The sequence below is a fragment of the Prionailurus bengalensis genome, chromosome B3 (genome assembly GCF_016509475.1).
Source record: "Prionailurus bengalensis isolate Pbe53 chromosome B3, Fcat_Pben_1.1_paternal_pri, whole genome shotgun sequence".
Lineage (NCBI taxonomy): Eukaryota > Metazoa > Chordata > Mammalia > Carnivora > Felidae > Prionailurus > Prionailurus bengalensis.
In genome coordinates, this window is record NC_057355.1 from 8,354,211 (window position 1) to 8,375,122 (window position 20,912).

Consider the following 20,912-nt stretch of genomic DNA (forward strand, 5'->3'; position numbering starts at 1 on the left):
GATTGCTAAATTTTATCAAGAATCACTTCAGCATTGGTCTATTTGCACATGTTTTGTTCTTTATGTTCGTAATGCATAATGCATTATGCAGATAGATTTCCTGATATTAACCATCCTGGTTTCCTGGAATAAACCTTACCTGGTCATAACGTAGTAGTCTTTTAATAACTTCGTAGGATCAATTTTCTAATATCCTATTTGAATTGAGATTGTACAATATTTTTCCTCCTTGTAGCATCTTTATTATATTGTTATTAAAGTCCAACTGTACACATAAATGAATTGGATGAATGTCCATCGTTTTATCAATGGGTGGTTTAAATAACATTGGAATTACCTGTTATTTAAAGATTAGATAAAGTTAGCTGGCAATTCACCCAATCTTAGTGCCTTTTATTATCCCTTCTACGGTAATTACCCTCTTCACATTTTCCACTTCTTAATGGGTCAGTTTTGGCAATGGATACGTTGCTAGGAAATCAGCTATTTCCTTCTGGTTTTAAGTTTATTGCCGGAGAGTTGTGTGGTTGACAAAATGCTAATGGAAAATGTAGAAAAACATAATTCCGTCCATAATATTACATAATGTAAATAGGTAAAATTGGGTATGTACATGGCCACGTACTGACTGATATAAATGAAGAAATTGATTGGATTTGGGGATAGGCTGTTCAGTAATTAGTTTCCCTGTGGGTTTCTGCTATTCTAATAAGATATCAGCAACATTATTAAAAAATTGGAACGTTGTACTATCGTAGTTAAGAATGTAGGTACCAAATTTGTGCAGAGCATTTACTCGAGTGCTGGGTGCGTGGGTGAGCTGGACCGGTTCCTGGGAGTCACCTAGCCTCAGTTTGCTCGTTTGTGAAATGGGGATAATAACAGGACCCTTTCCCCAGGGTTGATCTGAGGATCAAGTGATGCAAGTTGTCATCAAAAAAGCAGATTAGGAGAGAAGCTGGTGGCTGCAGCTTTGTTTTCATCACAAGGGATTCCATTTAGCCCGCTCAGCCTTCCGGGAGGAGAGGGCCAAAATGAATGAAGAGTCTTGTGGGACAACGGATTTGTTACGATTAAACTCACAGACCCAGGGGAGTGAAGAGTTCAGTGGAATTCGAGTTGATATGCAGATGGCAGAAAGACCTCCAGGCAGAGGCGTCAGAGTGATGGAGAGCAATAAAGAAAGAGAATAAATAGGCCCAGCTAGGAAAAGCTGGAGGAATTTTGGGAGAGATGGCAGGGTGTCACTGACAGGGATGCCAACAGATTTAAGACCGCCAGAGTTTAAATCTTGTTTCCACCAATCGCGAGCTGTGTCTTCGAGACTTAGGATTTCCACGTTTAAGATGGGGCTCATAATAACACTTGCCTCGTAAGTTACTTTGAGAATTAAACCAGGTGATGCATGAAAAGTGCTTGAACACATAGTAGGTACTCAAAAATATGATTTTATATTAAGAGGCAGTCCAAGCAACACAAATAAGTAAAGGCTCTCAGGCAAAACATGGGGGTGGGTAACACAAGTTCTAGGATGGCCTCAAGGACTATACCTGTAGTCAGCAGGAGAGGTAGTGGGTAGCGATTCCTACGTGGCCAGATGCCTGGATGAGAAAGATAATGGAGAAAACAGTGTATTGCATTTTTCCTATCTCCACCTCTAACTTATAACTGGCTTTGGAAGAAGTCCATGTTGGTCAGGGACATTGCATTCAAAATCCGTTGGGTTTTCTGGGTGTTTGTAGTTATGACAATTTAGATAATAATAAAAAAAAGTGGTGATCGGTGTGCAGACAGGCAGTTAGAAATGACCTTTTGGGGGAAAGTGGGAAGGGTCTTACCTGAGGATGGTAACATCATTGTAAAGTGGAGGCAAACAGAATTAATAAGAATAGATACTGGGGAAAGGCTAGGTTGGGGAGAAAATGTGAGACAAGATGATTGACATACATCATGAAGATTTTAAAGTTTGGAAGTTTTACTGTAGTTTTTTTTAATTATTTTTTTTTTTTTTGTCCTCAGAGTTGTTGTGTTGTCATTTTTTAAGTAGGTTGTATTCAATAAAGGGAGCTGATCTTTATGGGAAGAGAAAGGCGATTTACTACCGTGAGAGTTTAAGGGGAAAATGTAAAGTTACGGAATAGGGTTCTTCCCTTTGAATGCAAGAACAATTTTCACTGGTCACTGAAAAGATAGGCTTAGACCAATTACAAAAGGGCTTGCCTCCCCCAAAGACCAAAAGGGTATAGAAAAAGAGCCCTTGGACAGGCCAGTGAGCAGGCGAGAGTAGACTGAGAAGGAGAGGTGAAGGTGGCCATGAATCCTAAAATATTCTATATACTTGTGATTTGGCCAATTTGCTTAAAGTTTGTACCCTAATGTTTCTTTTGCAGCAGTAAAATGGCCTGAGCACCTTAGAGTGATGGCCAAGCATGTTTTGCTGAAACAGATCAGGTATCAAGGAAAGAGAATTATAAGCAAAAGAATGAGCCCCTAGTGCACTGTCTTTGGATCAGAAGTTCTCTTTTCTGGAACAGAAGGCAGAAAGGTACCAAAAGAACAGCGATACCCAACTGGTTCATCATCAGGGCTATGTTTTTAACGTCGATGATTCCTCTGAATTCCTAGTCAAAGAGAGGGTTATGTCAAAGGGTTGGAAGAGAAATAGGAAAAAAGATCCAGAAAAATGAGCTGGAAATGTGAATATAAACAAAGAGATAGTATTTATCAACTGCCAAACAGGCAAAGATTTAAAAGGAATTATAGTACCTAGTGTTACCTAGGATAAATGGAGACTGGAACCTTAATTTATTCATTACTGGTGAGGATATTCATCGGCACAGCCTTGTTGGACTCAAATTTGGTAATGTGTACAGAAAGCCTTAAAAATGTGCAAGCTTTCAAAGCCATTGTTTTAGTTAGGATTAGTTCAGCTGTATCTGATAGAAAACCAAATTCTAAAATGACTCAAGTCAGATCAAAGTGTACTTCTTCTTTCTGGAAGTGAGCAGTCCAGGGCTGATACGGCACTCCATAGAAGGTACCATGGACCCAGCAAAAGCTTGTATCTTATTGCTTGATCAGCTTCAGCAAAAGCTTCTCCTCACATTTTTGGAGGTTCTTTCAGTCCCAGCCATCCTATCAGAAGGGAGACCAAAAGAAAACTTGGCTTTTAAGTGACCCTTTGCAGAAGGCACACACTACACTTCCATTTAGATCCCAACACCTGGAGTTTTTCGCTGAAAAGGTGGCTAGAAAATGTCACTTTTATTGTTGGCATCTATGTGCTCATTGAAAAATCATGGTTCAAATACTAAAAGAAAGCAAGAAACAACTACTGTGGATGGTTTAGGAGTAGTCTCTGACCTATTATCTAAGGAAGTAATCAGAAAAAATATATATACATATACACACCCACACACACACACACACACACACACACACACACACACACACAAGCTCTGCAGTCATTAACATGAATTTCCTGACCTGAAAAAATAATAGTAGTACATTACCAATTGAGAAAAACAGTGTATGGCTATAATCCAAATTTTGTTGTTCTTGTTTTTGGTATCATCCAAATTTTTTATTTTAATGTTTATATATTTATTTTGAGAGAGAGAGAGAGAGCAAGAGAGCAAGTTGGGGAGGGGCAGAGAGAGATGGAGAGAGAGAATCCCAAGGGGTTCCATCATCAGCATTGAGCCTGCTCTGGGGCTTGATCCCACCACTGTGAGATTATGACCTGAGCGATCTCAAAACCAAGAGTCAGCTGCTTAACCACCCGAGCCATGCAAGCACCCCTGGTATCATCCAAATTTGTAAGAAAGTGTATAAAGAGTAAAAGTCAGGATGGAAATACATTATACGTTAATCTCTATTGCCAATTGTTGGTAGTGTTCGTGATGTAGGTTTTTCTCTTCCCACTTCTTTTACATTCTGGATTTCTCTCCAATGAGTATAAATACATAATCAAATTAAGAAAAAAATCTCCAAGCAGAGTTTGACAGCTCCTTTCCTCCACCACAGACACTCACTTCTTTGAAAGCCTGCTATTTCTCAAACTAGCACAGTCATCTGCTGATTCTCCCACTTTTGACATTTTTTTACATCAACCCTTCCTAAGCAAAACTAGCACATTCATTTCCCAATAAAACATCTCTTATCATTCTCTTTCTCCGATAACCTTAAATACTCTGCAGTTGCTCCTTGAGTTATGATAAATAAAAAGTCCTTTCTTTCAACTTCCGAGTTCTTTGCTAGACATTCCAAGCCTGCTTTGCTCACCTCATCATGCAGAGTCATCTGCCCTGCCAAATGATCTGCCTGCTGGTCCCAAACTCATCCTGCCCCTTCCTGTTCTATGTCGATTCTCAAGTGTTAACTGTGTCAAAAATGCCCATCTTTCTCTATCTTTGGCTGTTGGAATCCATCTTCCATAGTCTTTAAGGTTCTTCTTAGATGCTATCTCCTCCCCGAAGCAATTCCAGTAGATGTGATCTCCACAGGCTTTAAAAATAGCAGTGGCTATTTTCTGTCTTATATAATGGCTATTTTGGGGCCTGCCTTCTCTCTTTCGTGAGAATCTTGCAAATTCCCTTAAGATCTCCCTGGGATTCTTCTTTGCACCCCCCCCCAACATTATACTTATCACAGAACTTAAGTACAATAGGAGCTCAGCCTATGTTCACTGAACTAAGTTTAATTGAATAACATTTACATGGGTGATAAGGAGATTGCCATAGCATAGGAAAAAGGGGGAGGAATGACAGAGAGATGAAGTGATGTTAAGGGGATATGTCCGAACTGTGAGACAAAGAGGCAGTGTGAAATGAAATGAGCAGAGTTTCTGAAGAATAAAGTATCACTGAACTCAAATTAAGTGGAAAACATGAGATGTAGGAGAATTTTTGTTTAAAATTTTTTTTATGTGTATTTATTTTTGAGAGAGAAAGAGAACAGAGCATGACTGGGAGAGGGGCAGAGAGAGAGGGAAACAAAGTCCGAAGCAGGCTCCAGGCTCTGAGCTGTCAGCACAGAGTGGGATGCGGGGCTCCAACTCACTGATTCTGAGATCATGACATGAGCTGAAGTTGGACGATCAACCAACTGAGACACTCAGGTGCCCCAAGAACTTTTGTTTTAAAAGCTGTATCCTGGGATGCCTGGGTGGCTCAGTCGGTTGAGCGTCCGACTTCAGCTCAGGTCACGATCTCGCGGTCCGTGAGTTCGAGCCCGGCGTCAGGCTGTGGGCTGATGGCCCAGAGCCTGGAGCCTGCTTCCGATTCTGTGTCTCCCTCTCTCTCTGCCCCTCCCGCATTCATGCTCTGTCTCTCTCTGTCTCAAAAATAAATAAATGTTAAAAAAAAATAAAAAAAATAAAAGCAGTATCCCAAAATTTTCATAATTAGGCATGAAATTCTCTATAAAATTGGCACTTGGTATTACCGTGCATACCTCTAGTGATAAAGAGCTAATTACCTCACATGGTAATTTATTTCTTTAGAGGACAACTCTGATAGAAATTTCTTTCTTTTTATTGAAACAAAAGAAGCCATTCGTTTTGTTTATTTTTTCTATTTCACCTCAAATATTCCTTCTCTGTGAGAGGCCTTCATGTATTTGGTTAAAGTCATCATGCCCTGTCCAAAGTGTTTCTTTTCTTAGACTAAGCTCCTTGGTTTTATTCCATCACTCCTTGTCCCTCCTTCCATGGTGCTCATAAAGGAACTGATCTTTCACAGAGGATAATATTCTCCCAGTGGTATTATTAGATCTGATAGCACATGTTGTCCATCTTTAACATACAGTGTAGGATAAGGGTGTCTCAGTCGGTTAAGCATCTGACTCTTGATTTTGGCTCAGGTCATCATCTCATGGTTTGTGAATCCGAGCCTTGCACTGGGATGTGTGCTGACAGCACGGAGCCTGCTTGGGTTTCTTTCTCCCTCTCTCTCTGCCCCTCCCTCGCTCATGCTCTCACTCTCTCTTTTTCAAAAATAAAATAAACAAACATTTAAAAATACAGTGTAGGACATATGACCACCCTGTAGCATATCACCACTTTCCTCACTCTCCCCCAAAATACGTAAGCAGTTTTTCCGTTTTATGAAATTGGAGGTAAAGCATCTTTAATGAATAGCTATGTGTCTTGACTATTTCATCTGATTCTCAACACGAACTCCCAACTCTTCCCTTTCAACCAGATTGCCACTCCCAAACTACCTTCTTTAGAAACTATGGAAGCACCAGTCATATCTGTAAGAAGGAGAATGTCCAGAACAGGTGGATGAGTGTAAAGGTTATCCCATGACTGCTTCAGAGGCACAAATATGTGAAATTAACAGCGGGCACAAAAGGAAGTGCCTGCAAAATGGATCAATCTTTCGGCTATTTCAAACTCTGCCTTATGTTTTTTTTTTTTCTTTTAATATCATCTCATCCAGGAAGCTATCATGTCAGAAGTTTAGAAGTTATAAATGGGGCATGGTTGAGCTCACAACTCTCTGGAGAGGAAGGACATCTTGCATTGTGATTTACTCTCAGGCCACAGAGAAACACTAAGCTCTTGTCTATATCTGTCTATGAAATACAGTGTCAGACACACGGGAAACAGGAAGTGAATGAATGAATTATACACAACACACAATTTATGAAACCATGTGAAGAATCCTTTCAGAAACTAGAGAAGTTATCTTCATTGTAGAGGGATGGTGTGCATCACTCAGAGGGGAATAAGAGCCACAAGAGAAAGTCACCACCAAGATGAGAAACCTAATGAATACTCTCTTCTTTCCACCACTTGAAGGAACATGTTTGACAAATAAACATATGTGGAATGAAAAGGGCACCAAGTACCTCTTTCTATGGATAAGGGAGAAAACTAGAGGTCAAGTACCCTGTACAAGGTCATGCCTCTAGTTAGTTGCAGAATTGGGATGAAAATTCAGGTGTCCTGACATCCAATTCAGTATTTTTTCTGCCACAAAAAGGGAAATGAATATTTCTTTACTTCTTGGCTTACAAGTTCAAGGATAATATAGTGACTAGAGTAAATCCTAAAGACGCATAAATGTGAAACCATAGAGGAGCAACATGGCACCATTGTTGTATAGAAGAAGTCAAGGAAGAGGCAGGAAAAGGTGACCCAGATATCAAAGGCACCACGGTGCTGCCTGAAGCATAGGGACACCAATAACTTCAGCAAATAGAGTAGGAAACAAAAACAAGTTAGATTCTTTAGGGCTTTATTAGATTGGTGTGGGAGAAAGATGAATTTTAAATATATTATTTTCATCTCAATACTGGCTCCCTAATTTTTAATGGTATTACTTTCATTGATTGACTGAATACCAATCAAGTAATTAAGGGGAATGGAGCGGTGATCCTGAGTCCTCAAAGGAAACAGAGCAGCTGCTCCTGACTTTATCAAGCTAGGTTCATTCACTGCTGTTTGCAACTCTTGAAAAAAGCCCCACTGGGCTCAAGTCTGTGGATTAGTTGGTAACTTTACTATTTTCTTAAAAGTATTGTTGGAAGATTCTAACAGCCTGTCTCCGTGGCTGGCATTATACAGCCAAACACTAAGCTCCTTCCCTCCTTTTGAGTTGCTTGATTTTCCTTAGATTGCCATTGTGATCAGGACAGGGGCCAGGAGTCTCACCTTGACCTCAGGTCACCACACTTCTGCAAAGCCATTGTCAGGGGGAGGGTCAAGGCTTGGGAAGGGAGGGGTGGGATATTGCTAACATCTGTTGATGGTGATGGTCTGAGACGGTGATGTTTTGTATTATTTTTTTCTTCCTCTTTGGGACTTGGCTGTGTTGGTAAACAAAGAGGAGAAGAAATCTTCTTTTTCTGTTACATTGTTCCAAAATGGAACTAATTAGACCATTTGGGAAAGTGGTGTGTAGTTTAGGGAATCAGACATCCTGGATTTTCTAGGACAGTGCCGATTTCAAATACAAATTCTTAATGTTTCTGTGAACCTATGACATATGCTGAAAATTTAATGTTCAAGAGTCCCAACTACATCTTCTTTGCTGCCTTTTGTACAAAACTTGGTGTGTGTGTGTGTGTGTGTGTGTGTGTGTGTGTGTGTGTGTTTTGGTTTGAGAATATGAGTGCTCTATCCGCTGGCTTATATGGCAGTGCTACTCAAAGTTTGGTCCCCAGACCAACAATTGCATCACCAGGGAACTTGTTAGAAATGCCAATTCTCCAGGGGTGCCTGGGTGGCTCAGTTTGTTGAGCGTCCAACTCTTGGTTTTGGCTCTATTTATGATCTTAGGGTTTTGTGAGTTCGGGCCCCACATCAGGCTCTGTGCTGGTGGTGTGGAGCCTCCTTGGGATTCTCTCTCTTCCTCTCTCTACCTCTTCCTCACTTGCACTGTCTCTGTCTCTCTCAAATTAAATTAAACTAAATTAAATTAAATTAAATTAAATTAAAAAAAAGAAATACCAGTTCTCCAGCCCAATTCCTGAAATCTGTAATTGAATAGGTTCTCCAGATGATTCTTTTGCACGATACAGATTGAGAAGCACTTCTGTAAAGAATAGTTTCCATAATTACCAATTTTTGATACAGTGTATATACACACTATGTCTTTTGACATAGCATGGGAGTCTTAGAGCCAATATGACTTCCAAAATTCAATTCAGAATTTATAAAGTCATCTGAAATGATAAAGACAAACTTTCTCAACAGTCCTGCTTCTCCAGCAAAAGGGTATTTATGAAGTCCTATGATGGCCTTTATAGCCCATAAACTACTGGGACTCTCTATACACTGTTTTCTGTGAACATGTGGGCTCTGGGAAGAGGTGCCCACTTGATGAAGATTAGTTAACAGCCTTTCTGGAAGGGTTAATGACTCCTGCAGCTCTTACTACCTGACAAACATAGGCAAGACAATAGATTTCTGGTAAAGGCTCTGGCCAGCCACCTTATTCTTTTTCTCCCCGAGGGCAATACAGTTGACCCTTGAACAATATAGGTTTTAACTGAGTGGGTTCACTTACACGCGGATTTTTTCCCATAAATACAGTATAGTCCTATAAATATATATTTTCATCCTTATGGTTTTCTTAATAACATTTTCTTTTCTCTAGCTTACTTTATCGAAGAATGCAGTATATAATACACATAACATACACAATATTGTTAATTGTTTATATTATCAACACTTTTGGTCAATAGTAGGTTTTTAGTAGTTAAGTTTTGGAGGCGTCAAAGTCATATGTGGATTTTGTTAAATGTTTATACAGTTTTGAGAGGGGGAGCAGAAAGAGGGGGACACAGGATCCAAAACAGGCTCTGCTCTGAGAGCAACAAGCCGATGCAGGGCTCGAACTCATGAACTGTGAGATCATGACCTGAGCCAAAGTCAGGCACGCAGCTGACTGAGCCGCCCAGGCGCCCCAGGGTATGGATTTTTGCCTGTACAGGGTGTCAGAGCCCCTAACCCCCACGTTGTTCATCTATAATTCTGCTCATGTGGTCTCTTCATTGACAAAAGACGGGCATCTGTTTATTTTGTAATTAATAAAAGAGATACGTGACGGGACCTGTCCTAAATATTGCATTTGGATTATGAAGGCTTTGCAACATGTTCCTAACTCAGAAGCGATCACAGTATCTCAGGCATGCCAAGTGGATCATGCCAAGACTAATAAGTTTCTCTACCGAATGCCACATGTGTTATTGATATATTTTGTTTCTATTCTTACAACAAATCACTGAGGTGGGTATTATTATTTCTGTTTTAAAGATTAAGAGGGACATCTGGGCAGCTCAGTCCGTTGAGCGCACGACTTCAGCTCAGGTCATGATCTCACAGTTCGTGAGTTTGAGTCCCCCGTTGGGCTTGTTCCTGTCAGTGAAAAAAATCTGCTTCAGATCCTCTCTCCACCTCTCTCTCTACCCCTCCCCTGCTTGTATGCACATGCCTTCTCTCTCTCTCTCTCTCTCTCTCTCTCTCTCTCTCTCTCTCAAAATAAATACACATTAAAAAAAGTTTTTAAAGATAAACTGAGGTTCAAAGGAAGTGTTATTTGTCAAATGTCACACAGTGCATCTGTGATGGAACTGCCTGTGGACCCTTTTCCTATGGTCTTTCCCTGACATCACACGTCTCTGACATGCTGCAGGTTTGAGCCTAGGAATGAGGGGTTCTCTGGAGTTTACAAGCAACATTGATGTATTCTGGGGAAGAAAGGATCACAAGCCACAGAGGAGAATGGACACTCAGATATCATCTACTCAAAGAGGCCTTCTCTGGCCAGTCTCTCTAAAATAGGAGCTACTTTATCTTTTCACTATTACCCAATCCTGCTTTGGTTTCCATAGCTCTTACCACAACCGGACGTATCACACAGCAATTTCCATCTCTCCAATTGGGACCTAAGCTCCAAGAGAGCAAAGACTGTTTTGGTTACATCTTCACAACCTGTACCTTGAACAATATTTCACTCGTGGTAGGTAGGCACTGAGAGGTGGAGGATACAGACGATGGCCACATCCTGTATAAAAGTAGAACTCTAACTCAGAACTTGCGGTAACCTGTCCAGGAAACCAGGCCCTTATCTTCACTAAATAACCCAGGAAGCCAGCCTGCTTGCCAGAAGTTACACTTGTAGGAAGCCAGGTTGCTATCTCTAGTGACAATCTAGGAAGCTAAATCACTTCTGTAATGATCGACCCCAAAGAACCTGGAATTCATTAATAACTGACAGGGCCTCTAATTTCGGTCCTCACTTCCAACTTGGGATCAAGCAGAGAAAGCCAAAAATGCACCCGCAGCCAATCACGCAGGATGCCCCTCTTTGAGTCAGCCCCCTTCCATGCCAAAAGCCTCCAATCAGGGCACACCTGAAGGCTTCCTCTTTCTGCTATAAAGTCTTCCTAGTCCTCTGCCTGCTTTTAAGTCTCCGTCAAAACACAAGTGACGGTGGCTGAGTCCCTTGCAAGAGCAAGCTCGGGAATAGGTTTTGCTTTTCCCATTTGGTTGGTCTTTTCTTATTTTCACATCAATAATGGATGTTGACTAATGAAAGAACAGATATAACATGAGCTGGGAAGACCAATCAGAGAAGCTTATGAAATCTGTAAGAAGAGGAAAGTTTTAGGAGATATACTGTTTGTGTAATAAGCATATTGTGTGTGTGTGTGTGTGTGTGGAGAGAGAGAGAGAGAGAGAGAGAGAGAGAGAGAGAGAGATAAAGGCAGTAGAGAAAGAAAAGCAAAGGGATGATATTTAAGTGAGGCTCACAGAGTGGCCCTGAGGGACATTAAGAAACAATTTTGGTGTTGAATCCCTGGAGAGAGGATAATTACCATTTTTTCCCCCAAGAAAAGTGTCAGAAGTAAGCCCCAAATGAGTGTATAAGAATCAGCAAGTGGTTAGGAGCTACCTTGTTGCATGTAGCATGGTGGGGTGGGGGGGCTGTCAAAACTCCTAATGTTTCATTGGCTTCAGCTAAAGACCAACAAATCTAAAGATACAGGGACTCAAGAAAAATGAGCACAAGAATATTATCAACCCCCATAAAGGTAGAAACAACGTTTACAACTAGGTCAAAGTTTGGCCATCAGCCTTTGACAGGGCTGTCCACAGATTGGTCCAAGTTTCCTAGGAGAGCATCCCATTGTTTGGATCTAGAGTCTAAGTTAAGGGAGGGAGAGGTTACTCGAAATTTGTATATTCTTACAGACATTGTATATTCTTGTATATTCTTACAGATGTTCTTACAGACATCTTTTTTTCATGCCTTGGACTGTAAATTTGTCTTACAGGCTCATGTCTCATCAAGCTCTATTTTTCTGGCTGGTCTAGCTCACAGAGGCCTGTGATTTTGTATGCCTGTGCACCAATGTCCACGACACATTTCAGTGTTGGGTCAGGCAGCACACAAGGGTATTCTTGACCTTTTTATGCATAATATGCATGTCCGGGTCTTGACAGAATGTGATTAAGATGGAGAAATTAAAGGGCAAAAGTGAGATCCAGTTATTTTCAAAGCAACTGTAATATACCAGATCAATAACGTGCGACTTGTTTTTACACAAATCTTTATGGTTTTTGACAGATTCCCCACTGCATTAAGTGCTGTGTCTTTCTGTGTTATCTAGGCACCCTCTGACAGGTCAGCTGGTTTCACTGGGATTATTTCATACTGGGTTGAAGCGTAATGGTTCATTCTGGGCATGCTGAAAGGCAGGATTTGTAACAGTGTGTGAGCCCTGTGATTCACTGGTGAGATTGTGATGATGAATTACTTGCCTGAGGGGCAGACACAAAATGCTATGAGATAGACCAACGCCATTATCCAGGCATTCTTTGGTGTGTTTGGGTCATTTTCAGCTGTGGATTTTTTTTTTTTTTTTTTTTTTTGTCAAAGATGGGATGGAGAGAAGTCTCTTGCTGATCAAATGCTGGAGGCACCAGGATAGAGTGTGTTTCCATTCTAAAATTATGAGGTAGAAACCAATCTCCAGACACTATCTGGCCACCTCCAAGCTCCCAGAAGAATTTCATTTAAGCTACCATGAGAAAATGTTTGGATATATACAATTCCATGCTGTGTAATATTATTATCAATAGATTTACTGATCTTTTGCTAATGGTCCTTACAAGAACAATTCCAGAATTGTCTACTGGTAGATCACGTCTATGTCTCAGGAATATTAAAATCCAATTTGTTTCTCCTTATATCTCATCTCAGTCATACCTTCTCTGTCTTGCCTTGTTCCTCTTTAATGACAACAGAAAACCAATAGCCATGCTGATTCTTACCCTGTAACTTCAGAGTATCTAAAGGCTTGAGTGATTCTGTATTAATCCAAGTAAACTAATCCTCTTTGTGGCAATGGATAAATCCCAAAATCTCAGTGGCTTAACACAGGAAAGGTTAATTTCTTGCCACAATCAAAGTTCATTATACATTGAGTAACCGTCCTCCATCTTGGAGAGGTACCATTTTGTTTTTAAATTTTTTAAATGTTTACTTATTTGTGTGTGTGTGTGTGTGTGTGTGTGAGAGAGAGAGAGAGAGAGAGAGAGAGAGAGAGAGGGGAGGGGGGGAGAATGAGTGGGGAAGGAGCAGAGAGAGAGGGAGACACAGAGTCCAAAACAGGCTCCAGGCTCTGAGCTGTCAGCACAGAGCCCGATGTGTGGCTTGAACCCATGAACCACAAGATCATAACCTGAACCAAAGTTGGACATTCAACCAACTGAGCCACCCAGGTGCCCTGAAGTGATGCCATTTTGAACGTGTGGTCTTTAAGACCTTCATTGTGAAGTGAGGGCTGAAGGTACGAGATGGAAGGTCATTTGGAAGGTGCTTGGCACTCATATCCCACTGACCAGCTGCATTTTCCTACCAGGAAATAAACAGCACTTGTTTGATATTTAATGAGAATTTGATGAGCATTAGTGGTGTCCACCACATTCCTTTCAGTTCTTTCTTTTCTAGGCAGATACTCTGTGATTTATTTGTTCGTAAATCTTTATTGCCTCTGTTTTTTTCCCCCAACCTCTAACATTTTATTTGTCTACGTTTACTTGGTTGCCGAGGACCTCAGAAGAGAATTTTAATCAATCTGAAAGAAGGGTTTGGGGGCGCCTGGGTGGCGCAGTCGGTTAAGCGTCCGACTTCAGCCAGGTCACGATCTCGCGGCCCGTGAGTTCGAGCCCCGCGTCGGGCTCTGGGCTGATGGCTCAGAGCCTGGAGCCTGTTTCCGATTCTGTGTCTCCCTCTCTCTCTGCCCCTCCCCCGTTCATGCTCTGTCTCTCTCTGTCCCAAAAAAATAAATAAAAAAAAAAATGCTTTAAAAAAAAGAAAGAAGGGTTTGTATTATCTGTGATTCCTAGATCCATATCAAGACCCATAATAAATATTTTTTCTCAATTATCTAAGTCAATGGAGGATGCTGTTCATTTCCAATTTCAGCTTCACTGGAAACCATGGAGGCTTTTCCCAACTAGGACTTGTGGTGTTTTTTTTTTGTTTGTTTGCTTGTTTTTTTTTGTTTTTTTTTTTTTACTTTTTAGTTTTTTAATCTCATGAAATCACCTGAAATGTTTGCATACACAATCAACATTTCCGTCTCATTCTTTTTATTGGTGTAGATGCCCCACTGAGGCCTCATGCACTGATGCCCAGTGAAGATGATTTTCTCAGTGAGCCGGTTCTTACCAAGTCGTCTAGAACAGGAATAGCTTAACTTTTCACTCAGTCATTTTATTTTATTATTTTCCCTTTTCAATAAAATGTGTGCCCTCTGGGATTAATTCACATTAGGAGGCAAGAATCAAGTTAAACACATCCATTAAAATGCATATGAAATGAAACAGCAGAAGATTAAAAGAGCCTGTATTTTAAAATACCAAATGCATGGCCATTTTGCAAGGAAACGCAAACAGTTAATAAAGCACGACAGCCGTGTAAATGCTAGGAGGTGGCCATCTGTCCTTCCGTCACCTTGCAAGAGGCCCCACCCTTTTTATGCCTTGACGCTAATCTTAGTGAAGCCTATGTGCAAAATTATTTTAAAATTAGTTGAAGCTGTTGTGAATAGAACACCATGTTTCCAGCTAAGCATCAAAAAGTGCATGAGGGAGACACTTCACATTTCTATCCATCCCCCTCAAAGCCCATCTTAACCTGCAAACTCTCTTCTCTTGGGTCTGAGAGACCCAGGGCTCCCCTGACCCACAGACTTGGGGACTTTGGCACTCTGGTTGTCTTTAACCCTTCAGTCTGTTAACTAGAGCATGGCTGTGCTTGAAGGGTAGAGCTTCTCCATGAATGAGGCCTTGTAGAGCATGCAGCATTCCAGAGAGCTAGAGAAAGCACACCTTGGAGTTGCACAGATATGGAAGCTAAATCCAGACCCTGGCCTCTATTACCAATATCCCCTGTAGGAGGAAGGATTACTTTCCTTATGAGAAAAATGTGCACGTTGATTAACTTCAATGGTAGGATATTTGTAGGCATTAACTAGAAATATATGTGCATTAACCTGGTACACAGTAAGAGCATAATAATTGATAACTCTTATTTGCTTTTTTTTTTCCAGTATAGCCTTGGGAAACAACAGTTTACCTGTTTGGGGTTTTCTGGGTTCAACTACCTTTCATTTGGCAAAACCTGGCACTATTTATTTTAGCTTTCACTTCAAAACACAGATAAGAAACAGAAACCCATTCTGACTAAGAGCTTTGCCCAAGGGCATAAAGTTATTGAATCACCCAGATTCAAGGCATTAATCCTGGCTTATTGAGGATGCAAATTTGGAAGCATGTTCCTTTTCCTTTTGAGTTGGAAGGAGCCTTGGATGTCAGCGGGTCCCCACAGGCAGCCCTGACGGGACTTTGTGAGAGGGATGAATATTTGAGAATATTATTCTTTTTGAGCTATAAGGGATCTTTGTCTATTACCTCATTTCCATTAGCATTACAAAATGAAGGGCTTTCTTTACCACAAAGGTTGAACATCAGCCTGAGGTAGTAGCGGTTAGATTTTTCTAGCCCGTAGTATATCGGGAGGTTCTTTTCCCTCATCTCAGGGATAACTTTGAAGGAAAAGATTATGAAATCAGGGAAATACTATGAGCTGAGTAAAAAGAAGAGATTTAAGTGAGGAGTTGCTGTTATTACAATGGTGCCTTTAATATTAGAAACTATAATCCATGCATACTGGGAATAAGGATCATGAATCAGCTGTAAGATCTTGTGTTAACCAATTCTAATTCACAAAATGTATCAAATGCCTTCTCTGCACTTAGCTTTGCTGCTGTGGCTAGGGAACTAGGAGAGTGTGCGCTGGAATCCCTGCCCTCACATTCTACAAAGCGGTTCAGAGATAAAACTTACAAATGTAAATTACTTATGGAATCAGTATCACAGAAATTAATTAATTGTCGAAATTTCGGTTCCAGATAATAAGCGTTATAAATGAAAGGCAGAAAGAGGTACCAAGCCCTGTCAAAACAGCTGAGGAGTTTATTTTAGGGGAAAGATAAGGAGGTTTTATCCATTTTATAGGAGATACTCACCAGATATCAAGAGGTGATGTTGAGCAGGATCGAAGGACAGATGAGGTCAGGACTAGACACAGAAATTCTTTTGGCCCCTATACAGAGGCGATAGACATGACAGAAATACATTTGCTAAATGGTCTTCAAGCAACATGTGCAAGACTTATACAAATACTTGTTAATTTTTTAGAAAAATATTTTATATTTTAAATACTTTAATATGTTATTAACTGTTTAGAAAAATATTAGAACTCAAATAAAAAATTAAAAACAAACCATCAAATAAGTTTTATACATAAATTTTGGCATATTACATCATGCTTATGCTTTACTATGTTTTCAGTACATTTTAAAAAAGTTTTTTTTATTGTTTATTTTTGTGAGAGAAAGAGAGAGAGAGACAGAGAGACAGAGTGTGAGCGGAGGAGGGACAGAGAGAGAGGGAGTTGCAGAATCTGAAGCAGGCTCCAGGCTCTGAGCTGTCAGCACAGAGCCCAACGCGGGGCTCAAACATACAGACTGTGAGATCATGACCTGAGCTGAAGCGGGACGCTTAACTGACTGAGCCACCCAGGCGCCCCTACAATTCATTTTGCGTAGCTATTACTTTAAGCTTTTTCTGCTTCTGGATATATAGTTAGTCTTTTTAAATTTTTTTTTAATGTTCATTTATTTTTGAGGGAGGGGGATAGATAAAGCATGGGTGGGGGAGGGGCAGAGAGAGAGGGAGACAGAGAATCCGAAGCAGGCTCCAGGCTCTGAGCTGTCAGCTCACAGTCCGATTCAGGGCTCGAACTCACAGACCGTGAGATCGTGACCTGAGCCGAAGTCAGACACTTAACCGACTGAGCCACCCAGGCACCCCCATAGTTGGTCTTTTTGTACAGGTGCCATGAATTTATCCTTTTCTTCTAAATTTCCAATCATGGAAACTAGTACAAGCAAACTCAACCACACATCCCATAGTGAAACTATTATGGTGTAAACAGTTCTAATGCTTCTTGGTAGCTTTGGGTGATGTTGTATGGGATTCAGCTCTGAAACAAAATGTCCAAGCACACTTAACACTGGAGAAAAACAGTTTAAAAACATAAAAAGCACAACTGTGACTCTATGCAACAATTTATCTATGAGGATCAGGATTATCCAGGCACCATGCAGCTGAAACAAAATGCAGAGATAAATTGAATGCTAGCTTTGATATAACATCCAACACCTTCCCACCCCAAAACTTATGTGATAAACATTTTAAAGTCTTGAAGTTTGCCTTATTGTTCTCATTGGTTTAGTTTTTATTAATTTTTTTAATGTTTATTTTATTTTTGAGAGAGAGAGATAGAGTGAAACAGGGAGGGACAGAGAGAGAGGGAGACACGGAATCTGAAGCAGGCTCCAGGCTCTGAGCTGTCTACACAGAGTCTGACACAGGGCTCAAACTCGTGAACCATGAGATCATGACCCGAGCTGAAGTCAGACGCATAACTGACTGAGCCACCCAGGCGCCCTTCATTGGTTTAATTTTTAAGCAGTAATTGCTGTTATACAAAGTTTAAAATACATCAGTGTTGAACAAATAAGCCTTTTTAAACATATATGGTGAATCTGCATTTGATTTTTTTAGATAAAAAGATTTATGATTAAAAGACATTGCAAACTCTTAATTTAGAGGCAGAAAACCTGAGGGCTGGCTCTGAACCTTGGCATCTTCAGGCCTGAAAGAGATGTAAAGGAGACATAGATGGGCAGGGGGTGGGGGCACAAAAAACAGAATTTTCTGCTGTTAACTTTCAGCATCTTGAATTTCCATGATTATCCTTTTTTTTTAAACTTTATTTATTTTGAGAGAGAGAGAGAGAGAAAGAGAACAGGCGAGGAGCAGAGAGAGGAGAGAGAGAATCCCAAGCAGGTTCCACGTTGTCAGCGCAGAGCCTGACATGGGGCTTGAACTCACAAACCGTAAGATCATGACCTGAGCCAAAATCAAGAATCAACGCTTAACCAACTGAGCCACCCAGGCGCTCCTCCATGATTATCTTTTTGATAAAGCATTAAGAGGGCTAGGGAATCCCCAAATGGGATGATTAATCTAGTAATAATTGTTAGATGACTAATGCTTCAAGGTAAAAAAAAAAAAAAAGCTTTCCTCACAATTAGCATGTGTGTCCAGCAGGAGCACCCCCCTCCCCACCCCTCCTATGGTCAAAGGCCCTGTGGTCCATCTGAAAGCCAATGCTCTGGTTGGCAACCACTGCTGTCTACAAAGAATCGGTGTCTCTGGAATATGAGGGCGCCTGAGCCATGAGGCCCTGCCTGGGACAGGACGCAGAGGTCTCTTGTGGGAGACGCTGGAGTTAGGAAACCAAAGAAAGAGCACTTGGTACGAGACCCAATGAGAACAAAAGCTTCTAGGAGAAAGGTTTCTCCTCTCTGGTGACTCAGAGGAAGGAAATCCACATTAAGGGCTGCTCATTGTTGAGGTCAAGCAGGTACCACTGAGTGCTATGTTCAGATGGACAGATCCATTTCCACCATGCAAGGCTCTTCTGTGACCAAGAGGATTTGCTGAAACAACCCTGTGTCCAGAGGAAAGACAAGACTGGGAAGGAGAGACACCCCCCACAGCTCACTGAGAATCAGAGCTGGAGGTAGAGGGAGAGCCAGACGGGTGGAGGGGAGTGAAACTAACCAGTGCTGTTGATAAGCATTCACCATGGTTTTTTCTATGCCAGGCTTGATAATAGGTCCCATGGCCATAATGAAAAAATGAACACACAGCTCTTGTCCCCCAGGAGCTTACAAACTTGAGGCGACATGATCTATAAGTAATGACAACACAATGTGACCGGGCAGGGGGGTGGGGATCTCCTAGGAAGTTAAGCACAGGATGTGATAGGGGCCAAGGAACATTTAGTGTAGTCTCCTTGGGCTTCGAAAGATATGAATTTGCTAAAGAGGGATGGAATAGGCCGTTTTCATATATAAGAGATAGTCACACAAAGGCATGAGGTGAGGGAGGAGAATAGCGAAGGGGGAACCTCAGTCAGAAAACCAGGAAACAAAGCTGAAGACAGAGGACAGGTGATATCATGAATGCGCCAATGTCCTGGCCCTCAAGTGGCATACATTCTACTCATGGAAACAGAAAGGCAAATTATTAGGCAATACAATACAGAGGGTGTAGTTGACTTTTCTATCGCTGGAAGCCATGATTAATTTCAAGAGGAGAAGTGGAGAATTTAAGAGGTAATGTCATCAGTATGCCTTCCTGTAAGCAGACTTGAATAAAGAGCATCACAGAGTTCCTTGATGAACCGCATACATTGGGGAAAAAAGCAAGGTTTTCTTTGATCACGAGGAAAAATGCATGTTGTTAGGTACAGTCATAAATACTGAGGAATTGATGTGATGGGGAAGAGAAAATTAAGGTTAGAAGAGGAGGAAAAAGATCTTGCCGGAGGAGGGGAGACCTCAATGTGTCTTTAAGGATGAAGAGATATTTAGTAAGAAGTCAAGGAGGGTTAACGACATGCTAGCAACAAAGACCAGCTTGTGCAGAGTCACCGAAATGAGACATGGGTGAACTTTTTAGGGGACTGGAAAATGCATGTCCTTGCAGAAAAAGTGGATGTCAGTGTTGGGGGGCCCCTGATAGATGTTAAACCAGAAAAAGACAAGAAATGGAGAGTCTCAATAAGAACTTAATCAAGACTTTTAGCAAAGAAAAGTGAATTAGGAAATGTGAGAAAATTGCCTCTATAATTTCCTTAGCCTGTGCAGTCGGGGTGCTTGAGTTTTTGTTGAGCTATAATTTTATATGTCCTCTCTCTTTGAAAAGATAAATGACATTTTTCAAACCCAGCTGGTTCGGTGAGTTGCCTGAAGGTGCAGGAGGTCTTAACCCTTGTCCTAGAAATTTCTTCCAGATAAGATGGAGCTGGAAAGGAGACTTACATCATGGAGGGGCACCACCTTGCCCTTTTTTGATATTGTCACCCATGCTTATATTATCTGCCACCATACTATTTACTTGATTACCTATTTTTTTTCAACGTTTATTTATTTTTGGGACAGAGAGAGACAGAGCATGAACGGGGCAGGGGCAGAGAGAGAGGGAGACACAGAATCGGAAACAGGCTCCAGGCTCTGAGCCATCAGCCCAGAGCCTGACGCGGGGCTCGAACTCCCGGACCGCGAGATCGTGACCTGGCTGAAGTCGGACGCTTAACCGACTGCGCCACCCAGGCGCCCCAATTGATGACCTATTTACCAAAAATATTTCCATGTGACTCTCTCTCTACCATTTTATGACACACAGATTACATTTCTGATAAGCACAGGTTTTAATTAATTTTAATTATTTTTTAAATTTAATTTAAATTTATTCTATTTATTTTTTTAAGAATTTATTGTCGAGTTGGCTAACACACAGTGTATACAGTGTAGTCTTGGCTTCGGGAATAGATTCCCATGTTTCATCACTTACATACAACACCCAGTGCTCATCCCAACAAGTGCCCTCCTCAATGCCCATCACCCATTTCCCCCGCCCAATGGAATACTACTCAGTGATGAAAATGAATGAAATCTTGCCATTTGCAACAATGTGAATGGAACTGGAGGGTATTATGCTAGGCACGGGTTTTTAAAGGAATAAAGGTTGCAAAGGAAAAATGCGAGTTAGAAGCGTAGACTCCTAGTTCTTATGTCGTAGAGACAAAATCGTAGACTAAGGCGGGACATACAAAGCACTGAACACAACACAAATGGCCCTTTAAGCTTTGTTTATAGCAAGAGGCTTTAGCCTGTTCCTTCGATGGTGATATGATTTTAACAGGTGAGGGGGGAAGAGAGGTATTCATAATTTACTCCACTGTGAG